This window comes from Bos mutus, chromosome 4, assembly GCF_027580195.1.
Source record: "Bos mutus isolate GX-2022 chromosome 4, NWIPB_WYAK_1.1, whole genome shotgun sequence".
NCBI lineage: Eukaryota > Metazoa > Chordata > Mammalia > Artiodactyla > Bovidae > Bos > Bos mutus.
Window position 1 is genome coordinate 85,768,095 of NC_091620.1, and position 22,519 is coordinate 85,790,613.

Here is a 22,519-nt window from a genome sequence, read left to right on the forward strand (position 1 = left end):
AAGAGTCTTCTCCAACACCACAGTTCAAAAGCATCAATTCTTTGACACTTAGCCTTCTTTATGATCCAACTCTCATATCCATACATGAGTACTGGAAAAACTATAGCTTTGATTATATGGACCTTTCTTGGCAAAGTCATGACTCTGCTGTCTAGGTTGGTCATAGCTTTTCTTCCAAGGAGCAAGCATCTTTTAATTTCATGGCTGCAGTCACCATTTGGGGTCATTTTGCAGCCCAAGGAAATAAAACCTGTCACTGTTTCCATTGTTTCCCCATCTATTTGCCATGAAGTGATGGGACTGGATGCCACGATCTTTGTTTTCTGAATGTTGAGTTTTAACCCAGCTTTTTCACTCTCCTCTTTCACCTTCAAGAGGCTCTTTAGTTCCTCTTTACTTTCTGCCATAAGGGTGGTGTCATCTGCACATCTGAGGATATTGATATTTCTCCCAGTAATCTGGATTCCAGCTTGTGCTTCATCTAGCCTAGCATTTCGCATGATATACTCTGCATATAAAGGATTTAGTGTAGTTAATGAAGCATAAGTAGATGTTTTTCTGGAATTCTCTTGCTTTTTCTGTGATCTAGTGGATGTTGGCAATTTAATCTCTGGTGCCTCTGCCTTTTCTAAATTCAGCTTGAACATCTGGAAGTTCTCAGTTCATGTACTGTTGAAGCCTGGCTTGGAGAATTTTGAGCATTACTTTGCTAGTGTGTGAAATGAGTGCAATTGTGTGGTAGTTTGAACATTCTTTGGCATTGCCTTTCTTTGGGATTGGAATGAAAACTGACCTTTTCCAGTCCTGTGGCCACTGCTGAGTTTTCCAAATTTGGTGGCATATTATTGCTAAGTCGCTTCAGTCGTATCCGACTCTATGCAACCCCATAGACGGCAGCCCACAAGGCTCCCCCATTCCTGGGATTCTCTAGGCAAGAACACTGGAGTGGGTTGCCATTTCCTTCTCCAATGCATGAAAGTGAAAAGTGAAAGTGAAGTCGCTCAGTCGTTAACAGCATCATCTTTTAGGATTTGAAATATACTCATCACCTCCACTAGCTTTGTTCATAGTGATGCTTCCTAAGGCCCCCTTGACTTCACACTCCAAGATGTCTGGCTATAGGTGAGTGATGGCACCATCGTGGTTATCTGTGTCATGAATATCTTTTTTGTATAGTTCTTCTATGTATTCTTGCCACCTCTTCTTAATATCTTCTACTTCTTATCTTATCCAATCACCTGAAGACGTGAATAGAATAAAAACACTGCCCTCCCAAGGAAGAGGGAATCCTCCAGCAGATTGAGTTTGGACTTTATCTGCACCACTGGCTCTCCTGGTCTTGCATGTGCCAGCCCACATTGCAGGCTTTTTAACTTGCTAGCCTCCATAACCATGTGAGCCAAATCCTTATAATAAATCTCTGTCCACACATGTACAGAATATATATGCATCCTATCGGCCCTGTTTCTCTGGAGAACTCTGATTAACATAATGTCTAAGTTCAGAAATAGATTATTTGTGATAAAAAGATTTCAGGGAACCACTGAGCAAGACCACCATCTTAATGTCATGCCAGTGCATTCTCTTAAATGGCTAAGGGCACCCTGGTCTGCATTAAATGCCTACATAGATCTCATTTCTTCGGAGACTTTCTACTTTGAAAGTAAAGCGAACTGGAGGTTTGACTGATTGAGGATTGATTGATACTTGCTGACTCTTCCAATTTAATTCTGTTTATATGTGTAAACTCCTGTCATTCTACCTTATTTAATGTTGATTAAACTTTAAACTTACAATGTTGGTTATTCAAAATCAAAATATTCTTCAGATTCCTTCATTGTGATTCTCAGTGCAATTTAGATTTCTCCAGCTGTGCTCTAAATCCTTTTCTCAATTGTTACAGAATATATTATAATACTTTGCACATAATAGGCAAAAAACATGTATTGGCTCACTTATTTCAGTCCAATATAAGCAAAGCTCTCCATTTATCTTCAGTCATTTGATATATACATATATATATTTATATCTCCAGTATGGAAATCCTGAGATGACAAAAAACCAACAAACTTTCTTATTCTCCTACGGTGACTTTCAAATTAGTTACCTTTTAGGGTCCAAAGGCATGTTTGTTGGAGAAGAACTGACTTTAGGAAATATACCAATACTTCTAAAGTTAACACATAGAAAAGTTTGTCTCATTCATTTGTTCACCAAATATTGTTAAGTTCACAGGTTTGGTCAACGCACCTGGCTAAATGCTGAAAAGATACCACTAAAGGCTGGCCCACAATCCCTTATCTACAATTGGGAAATTCTCAAAACTGCAATTTTCTTCTGAAATTTGTTTAACAAAATTCATTTGGCTGCAAAACTAGATCTCGGCTAATACAAGTGGTCTTTACTGTTTCCACTCAACTTTAATGTTTAGGTATATCACTGACAAAATATTTATGTATTTGACCCCAGGGGAAAGATCCAGACCCACCAAGAGTATTTCCTCTTAATGATTTATGCACCATTTTACCTTTTCAAAAGATGGGGGAGTGGGATTCTGGTTCCGAAACATTTCTGACTACAAACATTTCAAATAGGGACTGCAAATCTGTTCCCAAAGAATTTGTAGACCTATGCACATACAAATCACCTGACCAGCTGTTAAATCATGCTAGCGCTCAGTGTTCACTCAAGTTTTAAAATTGAAGTGCTGGGGATAGCATCAGTACTTTTTAAAATTCCTCAGGTGATTCTAATATACATCCGGATTCGAGAGTCACTGTAATTGACATATAGAACGACAGGATACTGATTAAGTGACTTTGGGAGTGCCTGCCAGAGTTCAGAATCCCATCCTTTCATGAGTATGCTGAAAAAAATGCCGTGTGTTGAGACGAGAGTGACCAGGAGCGTAGGGGGTGGACACGATGACATAAGAAATCATGATATCAATAAATAACTCAAGTAACTGGAAATTAGATGGAGAAGAAAAGACTTAAGCAAAATGCGTGTAATATCAGCCTATAGAACTTGATTTTGTTTGCATAGCTCCAGAGGATAAATCAAATTCTGATTCAATAAATACCTATCAAACACTTTTGTTTCTTTATTTACTTATGGCTGTGCTGGATCTTCATTGCTGCGTGGGCTTTTCTCTAGTTTCAGTAAGCAGGGGCCACTCTGCAGTTGTGGTCGGTGCAGGCTTCTCATTGCAGTGGCTTCTCTTGTGGAGCACGGGCTCTGTGGTGTGCAGGTTTCAGTAGTTGTGGCTCCTGGGCTCGAGCACAGGCTCAATAGTTGCGGCAAACAGGCTTAGTTGCTCCAAGGTATGAGGGATACTCCTGGATCAGGGATCGAACCTGTGTCTTCTGCATGGGCAGGCAGATTCTTTACCACTGAGCCACCAGTGAAGCCCCCAAACACTCTCTTAGTGTCAAGGTCTATGCCAAGGACTTTCACATATGTCTTCATTTAATTATTTGAATTCTCAGTTAATGCCATTCTTGCCACAATAAGAAGTAGATATCAGTCCTCCTTTACAAGTGAAGTGAACAGAAGTAGAGTGTTTTGCCCAGGACCATAAAATGATTAGTGAATGGAGTCATGATTCAATACTAGTTTTTTCCAGACCCTACATTTACTGTGTTTCTATAACTCCCTCCAAGAGTGAAAGACACAAGAAGGCAGATTTGAGGGCTTTTAATAAGAAAAATTTTTCTGATCATTAGGGTGTACCTGGGAACGGCATGGTCAGTCATGGGATATAGTGAGTTCTCCATTATTGGGGGTAATCACATAGAAGCTTAGTGACTATTTAGTGAGAATATTGTAGAAGAGTTTCGACATCAGATAAGACATTAGATGACATATTTTGAGGCTCTCCCAGCTCTGAAATCCTTAAATCTATGACTTTAAATACACAAGTAGAATGTTAAATAACAAAGCAAGCCAGCATACATCTAGGACCCAAACATATGAATGATATAGGAGTTTCACAAACAGGCAAGGGTTCTGGTAACAGTGTGCCCAGAAACGACCTCCTGGAGGTGCCTTAAAGCAGTGGTCCCCAAACTTTTTGGCACCAGGGATTGGTTTCATGGAAGACAATTTTTCCATGGATCAGGATGGAAGGATAGTTTCAGGGTAATTCAAGCACATTACATTTATCGTGCACTTTATTTCTATTGTTATTACATCAGCTCCACCTCAGATCATCAGGCATTAGATACCAGAGGTTGGGGACCCCTGCCTTAAAGAATGGTTTGGGTGTGGGCAGGACATTTGATGAGGAGGAAACAGCACATACAGAAGCACAGAGGTAGGGAGATGCATTTGGAGGACAATAATTATTTCAGCCTATCTTGGGTAGAAAGCTCACATATAGGGGGTAAGATTGAGCAACAAGATTAGAAAAATAGTATTAGTTTCAGGCATGCTCAGTCGCTTCAGTCATGTCTGACTCTTTGTGACCCCATGGACTGTAGCCTGCCAGGCTCCTCTGTCCATAGGATTCTCCAGGCAAGAGTACTGGAGTGGGTTGCCATGTCCTCCTCTAGGGGATCTTGATGACCCAGTGATAAAACCTGCATCTCCTGCAATGCAGGCAGATTCTTTACTGCTGAGCCACCGGGAAAGCCCAGTGGCTCTGAAGGTGTTTTTTGGGTTTTGTTTTTCCCCTAAGAGTGGACGGTCTTTAGAATTTTTTTTCCAAGGGATCATATAAATAATATATATATATATATTAAAAAGATGAGAACAGTAAATAGAAGACAGCTATAATTATACAGGGCCCAAATTGGTCAGCAGCAAGAGGATTAAAAAGAAAGAGACAAGAAGAATCATCAGAACATTTATGTGAATTTTAAATGGGTCAAAAATGTACTTGTAAAAATGAAACTATGACTGTACTAGAAGAAAATTTAGGTAACCTCTTTTATAGTCTTGAGATGAAGAAAGATTTTCTAAGCATGATTCCAAAGTAAGAAATAAAGGAAAATATTGACATTTTTGATTACATAAAACTTAACATTTCTGGTAGTATAAAACAGCATAGGTTAAAAAAACAATTGATAACCTGGAAAAATATTAGCAATTTGTATATAACATTACTAGGATTTAATATCCAGATAATATCCTTAATAAAGAGTTTAAAAGACTGCTTTGAAAGAGATGAGCAATCCAAAATAGAGAATATTTAAAGTACATGAATAGGTAATTCACAAAATAAGGGGCATATTCAAAACATTGAATGAAATCTAGAAGAAAGGCAATTCGATAGTTCAGTTCAGTTCATTTCAGTCGCTCAGTCGTGTCCAACTCTTTGTGAGCCCATGAACCGCAGCACTCCAGGCCTCCCTGTCCATCACCAACTCCTGAAGTTTACCCAAACTCATGTCCATTGAGTCAGTGATGCCATCCAGCCATCTCATCCTCTGTCGTCCCCTTCTCCTCCTGCCCTCAATCTTTCCCAGCATCAAGGGTCTTTTCAAATGAGTATCAGGTGGCCAAAGTATTGGAGTTTCTGCTTCAACATCAGTCCTTCCAATGAACACCCGAGACTGATTTCCCTTAGGATAGACTGGTTGGATCTCCTTGCAGTCCAAGAGACTCTCAAGAGTCTTTTCCAACACCATAGTTCAAAAGCATCAACTCTTCTGCTCTCAGCTTTCTTTATAGTCTAACTCTCACATCCATACATGACTACTGGAAAAACCATAGCCTTGACTAGACAGATCTTTGTTGACAAAGTAATGTCTCTGTTTTTTAATATGCTGTCTAGGTTGGTCATAACTTTCCTTCCAAGGAATGTCTTTTAATTTCATGGCTGCAGTCACCATCTGCAGTGATTTTGGAACCCAAAAAAGTAAAATCAGCCACTGTTTCCACATCTATTTGCCATGAAGTGGCAATTCAAAAAACCATTGGTAAAAGCAAAATTTTGCTAATTTAGCAATAAGGAAAAATAAGAAAATCTGTATATTTTTGTCCCAATAACTTTACTTCTAATAATTTAGCCTAAATAAATAATCAGGTAGAGACTTCCTGGTGGCATAGTGGATAAGAATCCACCTGCCAAGGCAGGGGACATGGATTTGATTCCTGATCTGGGAAGATTCCACATGCCACAGAGCAAATAAACCCGTATACCACAACTACTGAAGCCCACACACCCTAGAGCCTGTGCACGGCAACAGGAGAAGTCACTGCAATGAGAAGCCTGCTCACCACAAGAAAGAGTAGCCCCTGCTCATCACAACCAGAGAAAGCCCACACAATGCAATGAAACCAGCATAGCCAAAAATAATATAAATTGATTTTTAAATATTATTTTAAAAAAGAAATCATCAGGTATGTGTACATGTGTAGAGATATTTGGGTTTCCTAGGTGGCTCAATGATAAAGAATCTGCCTGCCAATTCAGAAGACACAGGTTCAATCCCTGGGTAGGGAAGATCCTGTGGAGAAGGAAAAGGCAGCACACTCCAGTATTCTTGCCTGGAAAATTCTGTGGACAGAATGGAGCCTGGCGGGCTATAGTCCATGAGGTTGCAGAAGAGTTGGACATGGCTTAGCAACTAAACAACAATAGAGATATTCATTGTGATGTTGTATGTAGTAGTGAAGAGTAGGTATAAGGTTAATATTTTATAAGAGGATATCAGTTAAATACATGAAGATATATCCATTTATTTGGATGTTGCTGCTGCTGCTGCTAAGTCGCTTCAGTCGTGTCCGATTCTGTGCAACCCCAGAGACGACAGCCCACCAGGCTCCCCCGTCCCTGGGATTCTCCAGGCAAGAACACTGGAGTGGGTTGCCATCTTCTTCTCCATATTTGGATGTTATGAAACCATTAAAACTGTTTTGTAGACATAGCTTTATTAACAAGAAAAGATGTACACAATTCACTAGACAGTTAACAAGTTAAGAAGACAACCCAAAAATATGTATAGTATAATCTCATTTTTTAAAATACATGGGATTTTTAAATTTATGGCAAGCATAAATGTACAGTGTCTAGAAGAATGTACATTACAATATTGAGAAAAGGTATCTCTAAATGGTGAGAGGACTGATAATCTTTTACTGTCTTCTCTATACTTGCTAAAATATATGAAATCTTACATCTCAATGAACTCTTTAATGTTCATTTTACAAAGGCATAATAAAGTCATTTCTACTTAGGAGACAGATAACTAACTAGCCTGATTTAACAACTGGATTGGGCGACAAGAGAGATAGGAGAATTAATAATAGCACTGAAGTTTGGACCCAGAATTAACCTAAGAATAATACTGGAAGTGAAGAAAGGATGACAGCAAGGGAATCACTTTGAAGTTGAGAAATTGAGTTTCATGTTAATCTTTGTGTCTGAGATGACATGAAAGACAAGCAGAAGTATCTGGCAAGCACTCTTTCTTCATTTCTCTGACCAAAATGATGAATGTGGGAACCACACAGTTTTCAGCCTACTCTGTGTTGAAATGAGGATTCTATCCTCAGTGGATGGTTTTGAGGCAAGCAAAGACTAAGCTGAGGTAAAGTGAGAGTGTAGTCGCTCAGTCGTGTCCGACTCTTTGTGACCCCATGGACTGTATGTAGCCTACCAGGCTCCTCCGTCCATGGGATTTTCCAGGCAGGAGTACTGGAGTGGGGTGCCATTTCCTTCCCCAGAGGATCTTCCCAACCCAGGGATCGAACCTGGGTCTCCCGCATCGTAGGCAGATGCTTTACCATCTGAGCCACCAGGGAAGTTACTACCATCTGAGTCACCAGGGAAGCTGAGGTAAAGTGACATGTAAATTTGAAGGGGTGCCAAAAATCTCAGATCAAGATACGTAATATTTTATGCAGTATTTTTGAACATCAAATGCAAAGAAAATATCCGCAATGAACAAAATAAAGACAAGATCAATATTACTAATGTTTTATTCCTTTTGCCCCGTGCTCCAATATGCTCAACATGAAGCTACCACTTATCCTATCCTTATTTAAATTTTTTATATTTTGTTTGGCATTGATTTTTTGCATTAATTTCCATTCCTTAAATAATAAATGAAGATATTATCTATATTCATTACTGAAGGGTATTTTTAGTGCCCCTTAAATGTTGTGCCTGAGGCAAATGCTTTGTTTTCTTTGCCCTAGTCCCAGACCTGTTTAAGAGAAATGGAGAAAATGTCACCTATGTGTATTAGTTCACTAGGGCTGTCATAACAAAGTACCACAAACTGGCTGGCTTAAATGAAGTTGATTGTGTTACAGTTCTGGATGTTGGAAGTCCAAGGTCAAGGTGTTGGTAGGTTTGGTTCCTTTGAGGGCTGTGCTACAGAATCTGTTCCATACCTTTCTCCTAGACTCTGGTGGTTTCAGGAAATCTTTGGTGATCTTTGCTCTATAGATGCTTGATCCCAATACTTGTTTTCATGGTGTTCTCCCTGTGCCTGTGTCTGCCTCGAAATTTTCCCTTTTGTAAAGACACTGGTCATACAGGATTAGGGGCTCACCCCATTCCAATATGACCTCATCTTATCTTAAGTAGTTATGTCTACAATCACCCTATTGCTATGTAAAGTCATATTCTTCCCTACTGGAGATTTAGGACTTCAATAAATGAATTTGGGAGAGGGGACACAATTCAACCTGTAACACCATGTTTAGTAAATTTTCTATATGCTTTAGTCTAGTATTCTTTAGAAGTCTTAACACAGTTAAGCTCAGAGTTTCCATTCTGCATTCAGCGATGAGCAGGGTTGACTTATAGCCTCTGACTTCCTTTTGACTACAAATACTACGACTATCTGACTATTAGTTCTATATCTGCATGCACGCTAAGTTGTTTCAGTCATGTCTGATTCCTTGCGACCCTATAGACTGTAGCCTGCCAGCCTCCTCTGTTTATGGGATTCTCCAGACAAGAATACTGGAGTGGGTGGCCATGCCCTCCTCCTCGGAATCTTCCTAAATCAGGGATCAAACCCATGTCTCTTATGGGTCCTGCATTGGCAGGCAGGCTCTTTACCACTAGCGCCACCTGGGAGGCCCAATAACTGGCTGACAAATCATTAATATTAACCGTCAGTTCATTAGAAAAAATTACATTCATTCCTCCTATTTTGAAGAGAAAACACTTCATTATCATTTAATGAGTAAAAAACCCCAAGATAGATCAGAATATTCCTGACATTATGGAGGATGTCACTTAGATCTATATGTGGACTTCCCAAAATCTAGTTAAAGGAAAAAAAAAAAAAAATATATATATATATATACATTGTTGTTGTTGTTCAGTCGCTAAGTCATGTCTGAATCTTTGTGGTCCCCATGAACTACAGAAAGCCAGGTCCCCTGACCTTCACTGTCTCCCAGAGTTTGCCTAAATTCATGTCCATTCGGTCGATGATGCCATCCAACTATCCCATCCTCTGTCACCACCTCTCCCCCTGCCCTCAATCTTTCCCAGAATCAGGAATTTTTCCAGTGAATCAGCTCTTCACATCAGGTGGCCAAAGCATTGGAGCTTCAGCTTCAGCATCAATCCTTCCAATGAATATTCAGGGTTGATTTCCTTTAGGATTGACTGGTTTGATGTCCTTGGTATCCAAGGGACTCTCCAAGAGTCTTCTCCAGCATCACAATTCAAAAGCATCAATTCTTCAGTGCTCAGCCTTCTTTATGGTCCAACTCTCACATCCACACATGACTACTGGAAAAACCATAGCTTTGACAATACAGACCTTTGTCAGCAAAGTGATGTCTCTGCTTTTTAATAAGCTGTCTAGGTTTGTCATGGCTTTTCTTCCAAGGAGAAAGAGTCTTTTAATTTTGTGGCTTAATTTTAATTTTAATTTTGTGGCTTAATTTTAATTTTAATTTTGTGGCTGCAGTCACTATCTGCAGTGATTTTGGAGCCCAAGAAAATAAAATCTGTCACTGTTTCCACTTTTTCCCCATCTATTTGCATATTTATATCATATATTGCATATATATTTATATTATAAACATATATACATATTTTATATATAATGTATATAATTACATAAAAGCAATGGGGCTTCCCTGGTGGCTCAGATAATAAAGAAACTGCCCACAAAGTGAAAGACTCGGGTTTGATTCCTGGGTCAGGAAGATCCCCTGGACCAGGGGATGGCTACCCTCTCTAGTATTCTTGCCTGGAGAATTCCATGGACAGAGGCTACAGTCCATGGGGTTACAAAGAGTTGGACACAGCTGAGTGACTAACAGTAACTAAAAGCAATACAGAAAGACAAAAGAGGGAGGAACGTAGACCATGGTGAGCTCAAAATATTCCCTATCTTCAGACTTCTATTCCTTAAACTGAGTTCTAGCATTTCTACTTGGAAAAACATCCTTTTAAAACTTAAAACACGTCTGCCACTCCGACCACCTTCTGCCAACCCCTGTGTTCTCCCCAAGGAAGCAGGAACTGCTTAACCAGACTGATAAGGCTCAAAATACTCATCTGGCCACACATAAAATATAAGCATTCACCATGCATTTAAATGCAAAAGGTACATACAGGTGACCTCTTTGCCTTCTCTATTCTTGGGGTTACGGAGAAGGCGATGGCACTCCACTCCAGTACTCTTGCCTGGAAAATCCCATGGACAGAGGAGCCTGCTAGGCTACAGTCCATGGGGCCGCTAAGAGTCAGACATGACTGAGTGACTTCACTTTCACTTTTCACTTTCCACTTTCATGCCCTGGAGAAGGAAATGGCAACCCACTCCAGTGTTCTTGCCTGGAGAATCCCAGGGACAGAGGAGCCTGGTGGGCTTCTGTCTATGGGGTCGCACAGAGTCGGACACGACTGAAGCGACTTAGCAGCAGCAGCATTCTTGGGGTTAAGTGTGTAAATAGGCCTAGAATTGCCACCAAGGAAAAGCATGTCCTTCCAGCTGTTAGGGAACTGGTTATTGCTTCTTACTGTGGTAACTTGTGGCTTCCCAGAGAGTGGTGACATGTCAAGGTAATAGATTGGGTTTGAGAGCAACAGGTGGGAGGCACTGTTTAGGCTTCCATGAATGTTTTTTTTTAAATAAACACTGATTAATTGGAATGTGTCCAGAGGTACAACGGTAACCCTTTGGGAAACACTGACCTAGCCTATGTGTATCAGGTATTAATAAATGACCCTGGACAACCTGTCCTTCACCTTGTCCTCTCCTCTTGTTGAAAGATGAACTGTAAGTCAAGGAAGCAGCCACAGGTGAGGCAGGCGTTGGTTCTGATGGCTAATCTGATATGAACAATCAGCCTATAAAAATGCATCTTATTTGCACCCACAAAGCTCAGCAGGAGGAGCTCCTCTCCTCACTTCTTTGCAGGCCATAGCCCTTTTAAAAACTCTTTTCCTACCCCCCCCCCCGCCCAACCCCCACCCTGTGATGGCTCAGCAGGTTAAGAATCCATCTGCAATGCAGGAGACACAGGAGGTGTGGGTTCCATCTCCATGGGTCAGGAAGATCCCCTGGAGAAGGAAATGGCAACCCACTCCAGTGTTCTTGCCTGGAGAATTCCGTGGACAGAGGAGCCTGGCAGGCTACAGTCCATGGGGTCACAAAGAGTCGGACACGACTGAGTGACTAAGACTTTCACTTTCCCTACCAAGGCTCTCGGTGTTCCTCGTGACTTGATAGCATCTGATTAACAAAAGAGATGGAGCAGAGAAGGGGACACACTGCCTGATCCACCCCAGGCCTCACACCCTTCACCCCACCCCAAGGACTGCCCACTTCCTAGAACTAATTAGAAAAAGTACAATCAATAATGCATTAGCCAGTCTTTTGAAATTCCTCTTGGGTCAGCAGGCATGGGCCCTGCTGAATTTTACACTTGAGAAATTAACCAATTCTTGATTTTATTTCAAAGGTCAGAGTAATAGGGAACATACTTCTTTCATTTCCAAGAAATTCACTTTAAAATTGGCATCTCACACATAATAATATCACTTACAATAAGTCTGAAGCTAAAGTAAAAAGAACTTTTCTCCCTAATCATCCTATCAATCTTTGAAAATCTTTAGGTATTAACTGTATTTAATATTTCCCTCCCAACAATAATGTCACATGTGATTCTGATAAAATATCATTTAAGTATGTATGAATCTGAAGTATTAAAATTTTTAAAGTGAGCGATAAACAAAAGTACATCAAGATACTAGTATAATTATATTCATTGTTGAATTTTTGAAATGGCAAACTCCTGGAATGGACAAAAATATCTATTGATGGGGATCTAAATAAATGAATCATAGTACATCCACAAAATAGTAGTACATTGTGCCATTTGCTTTTTTATTTTTAATGAAATTTATATCTGGAGGTCTTTAAGCCATAAAAAGGAACTAGGTAAATTTGTGTGTGTTTTCCTGAGAAAATCTCTGAGACACATAATTTTCTTTAATGATAGAGTGATCCCATTGGTGTAACTTTCTTAGAGTGTGTGCATGTGTGTGTCTGTGTCTGTTCCTCTGTATGAAAGGTAGAGTCATTCATTCAATAAAATATGTATTATGCCCTGTTATGGACCAGGCACTGGGATTTTTTTTTAAAAGATATTACAGAAACAAAGAGGAACAAGACAAAGTCCTTATTGTTAACAAGCTTATTTGTGAATGGAGCAGAAAAACAGTAAGGAAGTAAATAAATAAATCAGATGCTTTTAGACAGTGACCAACACTAAGAAGAAATAAAACTGACTAACGACAAACTGCGTAAGATAGGCTGAGGTAACACCTGAAAGCCAGAATAGATCAGGGGAGTCTTTCAGGCAGAAAAACCTTCTGATGCAAGACCCTCAGATAGAACAAAGCCAGTGAGGTAAAACAGGGCTAAAGAAGATGGTAGAAATAATTGAAGAAGCAGGCAAAGCCAGATCAAGAAGAATCTTCTAGCTCATTTAAAGGAATTTACATCTTATTCTATATGCAGTAGGAAACCAAGGAAGCTGGGATTGAGCTGGGCTTGAGTGATGAGGGAGATGACCCAAGATGAATTACAAACCTTAAAAAATGCATAAGCACTCCCCATGCCAGTCCTTAGGATGCATTAGAGGCATCCAAAATGTAGGCAGAAACTTTTTCTCCACTGTTTTTTTAACTATGTACAAATAATATTTGAAATGTTTAATGAAAAAATGGGTTAATAATGTAAGGTGGCAAACCAACGCTGAGAATGTTTTCTGGTTTTTTGGTTTAATGTGCAATACTTTTTTCTAAGCATCAGTCTTCACCAGACTGTGAGCAAGGACAATGTCATACTTGCATTAACTAAGACCTCCAAACTTCTGAACTCCCCACCAATTAAGGAAAAAAAGTATTACTTTTTAAGTTCATCCTCTCTTCTAGCCAGTTCAAACCAATTCTTCACATCCTAGCTTGGGCTTCTTTAAAGAGAGAAATGATGTCTAACTCAGATTTAATGAGTTAATGCAGGAAGAACTTAAAGTTAGGTGCATATTGGTACTACCCAGAAAGTTAGTACAGGTTCCAGAGGATCACTGCCATAGGATAAGATCTGAATATCTGCATTTTATTCAAAGTTTCCAGGTGATTGATATGCACCCAAGCTTGAGAACCAGCAAGTTAACATATGTGCCTAATCTAGTGTCATTCCTGGCATAGCAAACCCTAATAAAAAAATGTTTGCTCCTCACTCTTCCTCCTTCTGTCTGAACTACAGAGTAGTTGGTTTCCCTTCTATCATCTGTCTCACCAACTCTTCAGTGAAACTAACAAAATGAAAACTAAGAGAGATAAAATGTATGACCCTTGTTTAGTTGTTACGTCGTGTCTATTTGCAACCCATGGACTGCAGCATGCCAAGCTCCCATGTCTTTCACTGTCTCCCAGAGTTTGCTCAGATTCATGTCCATTGAATTGATATGCTATCTAACCATCTCATCCCCTGCTCCCCCTTCTCCTTTGACTTCAATCTTTCCCAGCATCAGGGTATTTTCCAGTGAGTCAGCTCTTCGCATCAGGTGGCCAAAGTACTGGAGCTTCAGCTTCAGCATCGGTCTTTCCAATGAATATTCAGGGTTGATTTCCTTTAGGGTTGACTAGTTTGATCTCCTTGCAATCCAAGGGACTCTCATGAATCTTCTCCAGCACAATTTGAAAGCGTCAATTATTCAGTTCTTAGCCTCCTTTATGGTCCAGCTCTCATATCTGTACATGACTACTGGAAAAATCATAGATTTGACTAGAAGAACCTTTGTTGACAAAGTAATGTCTGCTTTTAAATATACTGTCTAAGTTTGTCATAGCTTTCCTTCTGCGGAGCAAGCATCTTTTAATTTCATGTCTGTAGCCACTGTCTGCAGTGATTTTGTACTATTCTGCACAAATAATACAAGTCCTGTGTGCAAATGTTAAGTTTTATGTGCCCTGCAATTACAGACACTTTTTTGGCCACTTTAAAGAATTTGCATATGCATGAGATGGGTAGGAATAGTGTGGGACCTGTCCCTCTCAAAGAGTGACAGTTGATGGTAATGATTTGCTCCAGCCCCCTGAGCCTCCCCAACATGAGAGAGTGATTCATTTGCATTCAGACTCATCCACACTGTTGGTAATATCTCCAGACACCACTGACTGACTCAGCCTCCCTGGAAGTAAAGGTCAGGCACTGACAAGGCTGCAGCTGTGCCCACCATAATTGGAGCCACTGAAGTTCCTGGAGGTACTGAAGTACCCTGAGACTCTGACTCTTCCCACAATCTCACCTCTGAAGAGCTGCATGAACTCTGGGTCTCCCAGTGGAGGGGCCAGAGAAACGCAACTCAAGAGTATGGAGGAGGTTACTTCTTCTGAGAGATGAGACAGAAAAAGAAGGCAGCAGATAAAGGAGACTTGCTCTTCTGGGTCCTCTCCCTACTCTCCTATCCATGTTGTACCCCTATTCCCCAAGCTCTATCCCCATATCAAATTGATACTTCCATGAATCAGTCCCTAAGGCCATCATCAGGCCCCCAAACACATAGCAACTAAAAGTGAGATGTTAAAACTAGGCAGCTGACCTCACTCCTCTTCATAAAATATGATGGACAAGGAGGACCCCCTACTCCCACCTCAGGAAGAACCAGAGGTATGAATGGGAGGACAGAGGAATTTCCCAGAAAACAGAAACATTGTCCACTAGATTGACAGAACGTTCACGACAGCACAGAGTCCTTGCCACGCCCATCCACCAGAGTCTGAAGGCATGCTGTGCACCAATGACAGCCAGACATTTTCACTCTGTCCCTTTTAAAATGGAAATTTCTTTTGCAATTTTTCCTGCTAAAGTTTAATTACTGCATATGCTTGTGTTGAAAACCAATAACTTATATTTAAGTTTTTACATCATTTGACACTGGGGAAACACAAGGAGACCAGATGGAAAGGAATGAACATCACTCAGAGACCATAGACTTTAAAGAAGACTTTATATAACTATGAAGAGGGATATATAAGTGCAAAGAAAAATGTGATATTGAGTACCAAAGAGATGGACTACGAAAATTCACTTCTACTAGCATGATGAGTATACCCTTGGCTTCTGCATCCCTGCTTTCAATAGCTATTATTGCCTTTTATATCTTTTCTTTTTTTTTTTCCTTTAGCATTTTCTAGTCTGACAGGTGTAAAGTGGTACGTTGATGTTAATATAGTTTGCATTTTTATGACTACTAGCACACTGGAGCATCTTGTGATATATTTATTGGTTGTTTGGATTTGCTCTTGTGAATTGCATAATCATACCCTTGTTTGTTTTTCTGTTGAGTTGTCTTCTTTGTCAAATTGTAAGAGCTCTCTGTGTATTATAGTTATTAACCCTTGCTAAATCCATCATCTGCTTTGCAAATATTTGTTCCAAATTTAATGACTGTCTACAAGCATTGCTTATACTTTATTTTACATAAAAATTTTAGTATTTATGTGCTCAGATATATCAATTTTTAAATTGATGCTAGAAAAAAATTTATCATAAAAAATTTTTTAATAGATTCTAGGCTTATTATTTTATCATCACCATTAAGGTCTTTCTTTCCCCATAGACTGTATGCCTTGTCTCTTAGATTTTTTTTCTAAAATTTTAACATTTTAATTTTTATAGTTAAGTCTTTGAACTGAAATTTACTTTTGTATATGTGAAACGTAGGAATCCAATTTTATTTTCTTATAGATGAACAACAAGTTGTACCAGCACCAATTGTTAAATAAATTGTTTTCTCCATGAATTAAAATATTCTCTTCATGTGTTAAATTTTGATGTTCCCTGTATGTCTGAATGAACAATTTGTCTACTCCTGAGTAGTGACATTGTAGAGGCAACTATCTTACCCCACCTCATATAACTTGCTTTGGCCTAAAGAAAGGGGCAGAAGTGACAGAATGCTAGTTTCAAGCCTAGGTCTCAATATGCTTTGCATATTCCTGTTTGTTCTCTTGCACCTTTCCCATAGCCATGAAAAGAGCTTTCTATAGCTTTTTCTCTATAACCACTGCCCCTTCAACTTAGAGACAGACCTTAAAGCAAAGCCAGTCAGACAAGTTCAGACAAGAAATATGGGTGAAAATACCTGTCAGGGTGGTCCATGCCAAGATCCTATTTGTCATTCCCATTGTGCCCTTGCTATCTCTGCAGTGACTTATACTATGCACATCAAATACAACCAAGACTGCCATTTTGACCACAGAAGATTGGACCAGTTATTCTTACCTATGCTGAAAGCATATATAGTTACCTGAACATTAGGAAGAGCTAATCCTTTGAGAAGCTTAGAATAAAACTCTGCCCAATAGGGATACCCTGTATCAAATGGTAACAAATCAACAGACTCCATTCCTCTTGCTAAGGATGAAGTAATGTGTACACAGAAAAGGGTGAGGATACCATTGAGTGATAAACGTTTGCTCCCTACTCCACATAGTTTGCGTCCATGCCAGTTTAGGAAGTGCTGGCTATTCTCTGGGGTTTAGCCTATGAATGTCAACAAATCTGTACTTTCTAACCTTTTATTTTCCAACAACAAAATAATAGCTGGTATATTTTAGTATTTACCAAGCAAAAAAATAATACCAAAGAATACCCTATATTTAACATATATATGTCATTTTGTTAAATCCTAATAAATTAATCTACGAGGTAGTTAGTATTCTTATTTTCTTTTTACAGGTGAGGAAACTGAGGTTTAGAGAAGTAAAATAACCAGTAAAATAACCAGTTCATTGTCATATAGCAGGGAAGCAGAACTGGGATACAAAATCAGACCTGTCTGGCTCCCAGAATAGTCTATAGCAATGGTTCTCAAAGTGTGGGCCATCAGCACCACCTGGGAACTTAGAAATTCTTGGGTCCTACCCAGACCTACAGAATCAGAAACTCTGAGAAAGGGACAAGACATCCACATTTTAACAAGCTCTCCTCACCAGGATTTTGATGCCCGCTTAAGTTTCAGAACCACTGCCTTAGACCATACTACCTCTACAAAATAGTTTTAAAGGCAGGAATAAATTCTGTGAGCATAAATGGTCTAAAAGTCTTCCTGAAGACTCTAAGCTGAGCTTTAGAGGATGTAGAGAATGAAAGTAGGTATAAAAAGGAGATGTCAAAAATTAAACATACTCTAACCAAATGGACTTCCCTGATGGCTCAGATGGTAAAGTGTCTGCCTGCAATGCAGGAGACCTGGGTTCAATTCCTCGGTCGGGAAGATACCCTGGAGAAGGAAATGGCAACCCACTCCAATACTCTTGCCTGGAAAATCCCATGGACAGAGCAGCCTGGTAGGCTACAGTCCATGGGGTCACAAAGAGTCGGACATGACTGAGCGACTTCACTTTCACTTTCAACCAAATGACCCAGTAATTGCACCCTTCGTTATTTACCCAAAGCAGTTGAAAACTTACGTGCATACAAAATGTAGCACATGGATATTTACAGCAGGTTTATCCAGAATTGCAAAATCTTGGAAGCAACCAAGATGTCCTATAGTAGATGAATGGATAAATAAACTGTGGGTATATCTACACAGTGGAATGTTATTCAGTGCAAAAAAAGAAGTGAGCTATTAAGTCATTAAAAAAATTGAGGAAATCTGCTCTTGTTGTTCAGTCAGTCACTAAGTCACATGCAACTCTTTGTGACTCCATGGACTGCAGCATGCCATGTTCCTCTGTCCTCCACTATCTCCCAGAGTTTGCTCAAATTCATGTCCATTGAGTCAGTGATGCCATCTAACCATTGCATCCTCTGATCCCCCTTCTCTTTTTGCCTTCAGTCTTTCCCAGCATCAAGGTTTATTTCAACAAGTCGGCTCTTTGCATCAGGTGGCCAAAGTCTTAGAGTTTCTGCTTCAGCATCCGTACTTCCAATGAATATTCAGGATTGATTTCCTTTAAGGTTGACTGGTTTGATCTCCTTGCAGTCCAAGGGACTTTCAAGAGTCTTCTCCAGCACTACAATTCAAAGACATCAATTCTTCAATGCTCAACCTTCTTTATGGTCCAACTCTCATATCCGTACATGACTACTGGAAAAATCATAGCTTTAACTATATGAACCTTTGTCCACAAAGTGATGTCTCTGCTTTTTAATAAGCTGTCTAGGTTTGTCATGGCTTTCCTTCCAAGGAGCAAGTGTCTTTTAATTTCGTGGCTGCAGTCACCATCTGCAGTGATTTTGGAGCCCCAAAAAGCAAAGTCTGTCACTGCTTCCACTTTTTGCCCTTCTTTTTGCCATAAAGTGATGGGACCAGATGCCATGACTTTAGTATTTTTTAATGCTGAATTTCAAGCTGTTTTTTTTTTTTTTTTTCACTCTCCTCTTTCACTCTCATCAAGAGGCTCTTTAGTTCCTCTTCACTTTCTGTCATTAGAGTCGTATCTTCTGCATATCTGAGGTTGTTGATATTTCTCCCTGTAATCTTGATTCCAGCCTGTGATTCATCCAGCCCAGCATATCACATGACGTACTCTGCATGTTAGTTAAATAAATAGGGTAACAATGTACAGCCTTATAGTACTTCTTTCCCAATTTGGAACCAGTGAATTGTTCCATGTCCAGTTCTGTTGCTTTTTGACCCTCATACAGATCTCTCAGGAGACAGGTAAGGTGGTTTGGTGCTCCCATCTCTTGAAGAATTTTCCACAGTTTGTTGTGATCCATACAGTCAAAGGCTTCAGCATAGTCAATGAAGCAGAAGTAAATGCTTTTCTGGAACTCCCTTGCTTTCTCCATAATCCATTGAATATTGGCAATTTGATCTCTGTTCCTCTGACTCTTTGAAACCCAGCTTGTACATGCAGGATTTTTCAGTTCACGCGCTGGTGAAGCCTAGCTTGAAGGATTTTGAGAATAACCTTGCTAGCATGTGAAATGAGTACAATTGTACAGTAGTTTGAACATTCAATTGTACAGTAGAGGAAATTTAGATGCATATTAATAGGCAAAAGAAACCAATCTGAAAAGTCTACTTATTTGTAATAGATGACTCCAACTATATATGACATTCTGGAAAATGCAAAACCCTGGAGGCAGTAAAAAGATCAGTGGATGCCAGGGAATGGGGACTCTGAGAGATGGAGCAGAGAGATTTTTAGGGCAGTGAAAATACTTTGTATGATAATATAATGGTGGATACATGTCATTAGGCATTTTCCAAACTCATATAACATATAACATCAAGAGTGAACCCTAGTGTAAACTATGGGCTTTGGATGGTTACGATGTGCCAAGGGAGGTTTAGCAATTGTAACAAATGTACCACTCTGGTGAAGGATGTTGATATGGTAGAAATTATGCACATATGGGAGCAGAAAGCATATGGGAAATCCCCATACCCTCCTCTCAATTTTGCTGTGGATCTAAAACTACTTCTTTAAAAATTGCCTTAAATAAATAAAAAATAAAATACTAAATAGAGAAAAAGTACTTTGTCTGGGAAGGTTGAAAGTCAGAAGAGTAATTATGTGGATGGAAAGACCAAGACCAGCTTTCATGCAGGAGGTAATCATTAAAAGAAGCTATAAAGAACAGCTAGAATTTGAACAAAGAGCAAAGGACAGGACTTTCTATCTTGAGATTCTCAACCTTGGCACTAGGAATGTTTTGGAAGAGATCATTCTTTGTCATGGTGTCTGTCTTGTGCGTTGTAGAATGTTTAACAGCATCCCTAGCCTCTATCCACCAGACACCAGTGGCATCCTCCAGTTGGGCCAACCAGAAAGTCTCCAGATACTGCCAAATATCCCTGGCAATAAGAGGACGGAAAGAGCAATGTCACGCGTGCTTAAGAACCAGATAAAGAGCTAGGTGAAAGGAACAGCAGTTGGAAAGGCAAGGAGACAAATAACACAAAGCACGAGAATCGTTCAGTTAAAATACAGTGTTGTAAAAACTATTCATTATGAAAGTCAAAGCTGGAGTGTAATAAAGTAATGAATGGTGGGGCTAGAAAAGTCTTCTGGGACCACAAGTTTTCATGAAAAGTGGAAGTGTTAGTCGCTCAGTTGAGTCCAATTCTTTGTGACCCCATGGACAGTAGCCTGTCAGGCTCCTCTGTCTAAGGAATTTTCCAGGCAAGAATACTGGAGTGGGTAGCCATTCCCTTCTCCAGTGGATCTTCTTGACTCAGGGATTGAACCTGGGTCACTCACATAGCAGGCAGATTGTTTACCATCTGAGCCACCAGGGAAGCCTCACAGGGTGTCATACTTTCAACTTAAAAGTTTGGAGTATATCCTGTAAACAAAGAGGAAATATCAAAGGTCTTTGATCTAGAAATAACAGCTTAAGAGCACTAAGATTTGTGGATAATGCTGTTTAGAAAGAATTAAAATGATTGCTCAATGTCCTTCTTTGGGGAGAGCATTTTAAAGGACTGCTACATAGATAAACCATTAACACTCAATATTTTCTTCTTCAGGAGATATAGAAGCTGTAGCCTGTTTTAAAGACCAGAGGCCCAGAAAGGAACCAGATGGGGGCTCACTGAGCTGAATCTCAGGCGGGCGTCCAGTTTGTGTCTAGGCTGGAGTTAGAATCGTGGAGATGCAGAAGGAAACCCCGTCCTTCCTCGTGCCCACACCCTGTGGCCAAAAGTGGAACCCTCCCCCTAACACGCCTGCCTATGGAGCAGGCATTGGAGGCTGCACTGTACCTGTTTGGTGGGATGTTCCTGCTCCAGGCTTCTAACCTGAGTGACCACTGCTGGGCTGGCCCCCTCAGGCTTTTCAAGGCCACTTTGTGCCGCCCCCAAGGAAGGTTTCTGCTTCGTGGAGTCCAGACAGAGGCGAGTGGCTAACCTCACTTGGATAGGAGACAGAGGTATCCTAGTGGCTTCTGATCCAGGTGCTGTTGAATTGTGGGAGCTGGATGAGAATGAGACGCTCATTGACAACAAGTTCTGCAAATATAAGCACAATGACATTGTGTCTACAGTCAGTGTCCTGAGCTCTGGCACACAAGCTGTGAGCTGGTAGCAAAGACTTCTGGATCAAGGTTTGAGACCTTGCTCTGCAGATGGTTCAAAATTCCTACCGAGCTCATTCTGGGCAGGCCACCTGTGTTGCTGCCTTTCTCCACAAGGATCCTGTGTTTCTTTCATGTGACGAGGACAATAGAATCGTATTGGAGGATATCTGCTGTCCCAAGCCAGCCTCACAGATGGGCCATGGTGCCTCTGGCTACCTTCTTGCCTCCCCGGCTTTGCATCCTCAGCAGACTGAAGTCTTTGTCTTTGGTGATGAGAATGGGACTGTCCCCAATGTGGACACCAAGAGTGCAAGCTGTGCCCTCAGCTCGGTGGTGCAGTCCTAGTGCGTCTCTGGGCCGGTGTTCTCTCCACACAGTGCTCCCTTCCTGGCCTCTGTCAGCCACAACTACTCACTTGCTGTACTGGACTTAGACCTTTCGGAGGTTTAGAAGCCAGACCCAAAGAAACTTTGTGAGAGAGGCTACTTGGTCCGCACTGAATCACTCCCTTCTTACCACAGCGGGCTGGGACCGTGAAGTCCTCCACCATTTCAGGCCCACAGAACCTCTCCCAGAGCCTGGACCTAAGAGTGTTGCCAAGTAGATTAGATTTCAGACAAAAAGCAAATCCCCCGAGAGTATCCACTCCCTTTGCTCCTGCCCTCTCGTTGTGTGAGACAACACAGGAGCCTTATAGAGTGTGTCAGTACACCAGATCTGTGCAGTTAGTAGGCATTGTCTCTCAGGCTGGGGGAGGCTGGATTCTGAAGTCCTATAGTCAGGGAAGAACAATTTCCTTGAACAGGAAAAAAAGAAATATTTTCTACATCAGCTAGAGGATGGTGAATGCTTTTTGGACAAAAGTTTATGGAATTCTTCAGGAAAGCATACTAGAGTGGGTAGCCATTCGCTTCTCCAAGGAATCTTCCCAACCCAGGTCTCGAACCTAGGTCTCCTGCATTGCAGGCAGATTCTTTCCTGTCTGAGCCACGAGGGAAACCCCATATAAAATATTTCATACTAAAACCTTTTTCTTAAAA

The 22,519-nt window shown here is 40.5% G+C and overlaps 1 non-coding gene and 1 pseudogene across 1 annotated transcript; one reads left to right on the forward strand and one right to left on the reverse strand.

Annotated features, from left to right (window-relative positions):
- Window positions 1-7,677: 7,677 nt before the first annotated feature.
- On the reverse strand, window positions 7,678-7,749 carry TRNAR-ACG (transfer RNA arginine (anticodon ACG)). Its single transcript has one exon. It is a non-coding gene; the product is annotated as a tRNA-Arg (tRNA).
- Window positions 7,750-21,056: 13,307 nt separating this feature from the next.
- Window positions 21,057-22,083, forward strand: LOC102279471 (methylosome protein WDR77 pseudogene; annotated as a pseudogene).
- Window positions 22,084-22,519: the final 436 nt, after the last annotated feature.